This window comes from Puma concolor, chromosome B3 (assembly GCF_028749965.1).
Source record: "Puma concolor isolate L17-30 chromosome B3, mPumCon1.1.hap2, whole genome shotgun sequence".
NCBI lineage: Eukaryota > Metazoa > Chordata > Mammalia > Carnivora > Felidae > Puma > Puma concolor.
This window is the reverse complement of record NC_141672.1, coordinates 55,651,398-55,657,397: the sequence shown is the minus strand read 5'-3', so window position 1 is coordinate 55,657,397 and position 6,000 is coordinate 55,651,398.

Here is a 6,000-nt window from a genome sequence, read left to right as displayed (position 1 = left end):
TTCTACTAATTCTCTTCCTTCTTCCCTTCCCTAATCCTACTACAGTGATCCAAGAATTCTTATTTGGGAGGAATATAACCTAGCAACAAAGAGGAGAGTAGTGAGTCCTTTGAGGCCACAGAAGAGCTGCTACTGAGTCCCACATTACTCTCCTTTGCAAAGGGTGAATTATGTAAAAATGAGTAGAATGAACACCAAGTGGCCCCTCCCTATGACCAGTGCTAAACTTTTTACAGGGTAATTTCTTCATCAGAAGTGGGTTCTGCTCCTTGGTCCAAACCAAAATTTAAAACATCAGAATATAAATTTAACAGGAATTATTTAATTTTTTAAAAAATTAAAAATACATTTGTGTATTTGGTATAAAATTTTTTTCTAACATGAAGGACAAAAAACATTTTTGTACACAGCAATTACTGGTCAGTATAAGGTCTTAACATTCTTTTATTTAATCTAAGGATTTACAACTCCTCTACAGATTTAACATTTGTTCTCTTTAGGTCCTCTCCTGAAACAACTACAAAAGAGAACTTAACAAAATCCCATAAGTAGATTTAAAACCCAACATATATAAAATTACATATCAAAATGAAATAAAATAATAAGTCACCTCTCCAAAGCATGTCTACATTTAAAATATCACCTCTCTAGATCTAAAGAATATAAGTTAGTCAAATCCTATTAATAAAAATGTTCATACCTGTGTGGGTAATTTATTGGGTTCCTCCTAACTTTCGTCTCTTCTTAGACAAATGACATATAAGCCTGATTAAAGAATTAATTTCTCATATATAGCAACTTGAATAAACCCTTTGAATGAAAATTTCTATCATTACTTTTTAAAACTTTTCTAATGTTATATACTTCAAATACAGCATCGTTTTGACAAAAATATGAAAAAGTACCCAGAAGTTCTGCTTTGAAATATTCTAATTATATAGAGGCAGAACTGCTTAAGCAGAAAAGAAACTATTAAAAATTCAAATTCAGCATTTTGAAAGGCTATTAAGACTTCTTTATTAGAAAAAGAAGACCAAAGTTTTTAAACATGTCAAGAAAAAAAAATGCTTAGAAATATCCTCCAGGGACAAATCATGAACTTGTTGAGAAAGAACATTTAAAAGGATATGTCTCTCTTCTATCCATTTTGACTTTAGATCATGGATGACTACAGATCGTTTCCATAAATACACTCACCAGAAGATTCTATAAAAAAAAGTGTCAGTTAAAGATACTTGTGAAATATCTGCTACCCTGTCCAGACTAAACCTACCTGCTTGCCTCTGTGACCTACAAAAGTCTTTGCCTGAAGAGAAGGTAAAAGAAGCCCAGCTGGGAGGAAAGTTTTTGCAATAGGATGGTGGGATCTGAGGTGTGGCTGTGTTTCACCCAAACCATATCTGACCCTCTAAACTGAAGGATTCCCTGACCATTTTGCCCATAGGAACAGAACTTCCCAACTAACTTCTAGAACTTGCTAACTTCAAATAGCCCCACAGTGTCAAGTAGGTTTTAAAAATCTTCACATATGCTGTCCCCAAAACTGTATGACCTAATAAACACATGGTAAAAGTAGCATTAGAGCATTGGAGGAAAAATATATCTCGTGAAATAAAGGCATTTAAAATACTTTTTTAAGACCTTGGGTTGACTGTGTAAAGAAGTAAAAGTTCTAACTCAGCTGAACAACATAACTTCTTGTGTTGGACATTCTCAGCTTTTGCTGAAAGGTCAAAACTCTCTGTGGACAACAGAGGCTACTGAACACACAAATGGAGCATAGCACATGACTCTGGAGATTCATTCTAGAAGTATGACTTGTCAGCTCTAGTATTACAAGGCATTAAAACCCACGCACTGTTCTCTGATGATAACATTGTTCCTAACCACTTGGCACCAGGAGTCACGCTGGAAACCACTGAGAGCAAAAAAAAAAAAAAAAAAAGGCAGACTGAGGAAATAGGATCCCTACTCTCCTGAATTTCGGCATGACATTACGCTATATGTCATTCAGTGCATCGCTAGATCTCTTTAAGCATGAAGCCCACAGGGCTCAAGAGAAAAATGTGATGCTGCATTTTGAAAAACTGGAAAGCATTCTCATCTCAACTCCAAATAGAAGTCTTCTGCTTCGGGGTGCCTGGGTGGCGCAGTCGGTTAAGCGTCCGACTTCAACCAGGTCACGATCTCGCGGTCCGGGAGTTCGAGCCCCGCGTCAGGCTCTGGGCTGATGGCTGATGGCTCAGAGCCTGGAGCCTGTTTCTGATTCTGTGTCTCCCTCTCTCTCTCTCTGCCCCTCCCCCGTTCATGCTCTGTCTCTGTCCCAAAAATAAATAAACGTTAAAAAAAAAAAAAAAAAAGAAGTCTTCTGCTTCAACAAGACAAATAAGCAACTATACCACTACTCTTCTGTTTTGTATTCTTTTTTTAAAAGAGCTATGTATTCTGTTTTAAAAGAGCTATGTAAAACAATCCTTTTCAGTGGCAGCTTTAGAGTGATTGCCAAACCAATTAACAAAGATGAAACCAAAACAGGCTCACCTATAACAGAGATTTCAAGTAGGCATGAATTGAAATCAAGTATATCAATACAAACTGAATACTGATGGTGCATCAAATACAATAGAAATTTCTAAATTTCTAAAATTGGAATTAGATTCAGATTGTTTAAATCAGAAAATATACACATACCTGTATGGTGGGTTAATTTATATGATTGTAAACACAAAGGCCTTTACCCTAATTCTTCTGCTGAAAATTTAGTAAGAGTCAAAGCCATTACAAAATAAGGCAATCTAACATGAAACTACCTTTTAGAGAAGAAAACATTGATTTAATTTTATAATAAACCTATAAAGGAACTAAAAATTACTAGATCTGATAAATGAAATCAGTAAGTCACAAGATGCAAAATCAATGTACAGATATCTATTGCATTTCTAAACACTAATAATGATGTAGCAGAGAAATTAAGAAAAGAATCCTATTTACAATTGCAAATAATAAAATATGCAATAAAATTATGCAAATAATAAAATACCTAGAAATAAACTTAACCAAAGAAGTAAAAGAACTATATCCTGAAAACTATAAAACATTAATGAACAAAATTAAAGAGGACACAAATATAAAGATATGTCATGCTCATGGATTAGGAGAACTAATACTGCAAAAATGTCCATACTACCCAAAACAATCCAGATTTAATGCAATTTCATTTTTCACAGAAGTATAACAAACAATACCAAAATTTGTATGTAATTACAGAAGACCCCAAAGAGCCAAAGCAAATTTGAAAAAGAACAAAACTGGAGGCATCACAATCCAAAATTTCAAGATATACTACATAGCTATAGTAATCAAAACAGAATGGTACTGATACAAAAATAGACACATAGATCAATAAAATAGAGGAGACAATCCAAAAATGAGCCCACAGTTATATGGTCAATTAATCTTAGACAAAGGAGCTCAAGAATGTGCAGTGGAAAAAAGACAGTCTCTTCAACAAATTGTATTGGGAAAACTAAACAGCTACATGCAAAAGAATGAAACTGGACCACTTTCTTAAACCATACACAAAAATAAACTCAAAATAGATTAAGGACTGACAGGTGAGACCTGAAACCATAAAAGTCCTAGAAAAGAGCACAGGCAGTAATTTCTCTGACATTGGACACAGCAACATTTTTCTAGATATGTCTCCTCAGGAAGGGAAACAAAAGCAAAATTAAACTATTGGGACTACCTCAAAATTAAAAGATTCTATAGAGCAAAGGAAACAACCAACAAAACTAAAGGACAACCTACTGACTGGGGAAAGATATTTGTGAATGACATATCCAATAAAAGGTTAGTGTCTGTAATACATAAATACCTTATATGCCTTAACACCAAGATAACCCCCTAACTAATCCAATTACATAGTGGGCAGGGGACATGAACAGACATTTCTCCAAAGAAAACATCCAGGTGGCCAACAGACATAAGAAAAGATGCTTGACCTTACTCATCATCTGTGAAATGCAAATCAAAACCACAATGAGGTTTCACCTCACACTTGTGAGAATGGCTAAAATCAAAAACACAAGAAATAACAAGTGTTGGCAAGGATGTGCAGGAAAAAGAACCCTCATGCATTGTTGGTGGGAATGCAAACTAATGCAGTCACTGTGGAAGATAGAATGGAGTTTCCTCAAAAAATTAAAACTATAACTACTCTGTGATCCAGTAATTACACTACTGGGTATTTACCCAAAGAATACAAAAACACTAATTTGAAAAGATACATTCACCCCTATGTTTTCATATAGCATTATTTACAATAGCCCAACTATGAAAGCAGCCCAAGTGTCCATGGATACACCTAGATAGAGCATATAATGCCAAATGAAGTAAGTCAGTCAGAGAAAGACAAATATCATATGATTTCACTCATATGTGGAATTTAAACACAAACCACAAAGAAAAAAGAGATAAACCAAAAACCAGACTCTTAACTATAGAGAACAGGTGATTACCAGAGAGGAGGTAGGTGGGGGAATGTGTGAAACAGGTGAAGGGGATCAAGAGTACACTTAGCATGATGAGCACCGAGTAATGTATAGAATTGCTGAATCAGTATATTGCATACCTGAAACTAATATAACACTGTATGTTACCTACACTGGAATTTAAACAAACAAACAAACAAACAAATAAATAAAAGCTTATAAATCAGATTTTTGTAGACTTCCTTTGTTTCAGAAGAGATCATGATAGTGGAGAGAAGGAAGAAACATATACGCCACAAATATCTTTTAAAAGGAAGAAACAGATGACATAAGACAAAAGGAGATGGATGTTGTAAAAATAAATTTTGATTACTTCACAATTTTGTCAAGTTTTAATCTCACCATAGAAAATTTTCCAAAAATACACTAAGGCTTCTAATAATCTGTGTTTATAAATCTCATTAAAATTGTTAAACAAAAATGTAAGTTTTTAAATATATAAAAGTACAAAATAATAGACACCAGGGAAAAAATAATTGCCAGACCAACTTATGTTTTTGTCAGAGAACAATTTCCCAGATTAAGCAGATATCCTCAACAATATTGAGTTGAATAATTAATAATACTGCCATTTTTTAATGGGCATGAAATAAATGTTGAACTATTCAGCCAGGTAAATGTCAGTGATATCAAAACACCTGGTGGAACTTTAAAGATTACCAACATAGTTGATGATTGACAAAAAGAAAATTTCAGAAGATATGGGGCTCTCTCATGTGAGATAATTCAGATGAAACTTGAAAAGGGAGAGAAGACAAGGTGGGCCACAGTGAAAGTAACTAGGTGACCAAGGCTCTCCTCTTCCAACAAAGAATGGATTTGTTCATAATTTAGTCACCATTTGCTAAAAATCCCCCAGTCTGCCTATATTATTTTTTTTAATTACCTAAATAAATATTTGTAGAACTTTGTAGGGCACTAAAAAATAATATCTATTAATGGCCTACCACGTGTCAGACACTTCATATGCATTATTTATTTAATATTAGGTGTGGCAGGCAGAATAATTACTTCCCAAAGAACCTGTGAACATATTAGGGTACATGGCAAAAGAAAATTAAAGTTGCAGATGAAATTAAGGTTGTTCATCAACCGACCTTGAGTTGGTTAGATTATCCTATAGTATCCAGGTGTTCCAAAAGGAGTTACAAGGGTCCTTATAAGTAAAAGAGGGAGGTGCAAAGAATGAGAGATTTGAAGATGCTATGCTGCTGCCTTTGAGGGTAGAAGAAAGAGCTAGAAGCCAAGGAGTGTAGGTAGCCTATAGAAGCTAGAAAAGGCGAGGAAATGGATTCCCTCCTTGAGAATCTAGAAGCAACACAGCCCTGATGACAACTTTATTTTAGCCTGCTAAGATCCACTTCAGACTTCTGACCTCCAGAACTATAAGAGAATAAATTTGTGTTGTTTTCAGCCACTAGGTTTGTGGTAATTTGTTAGAGCAGCA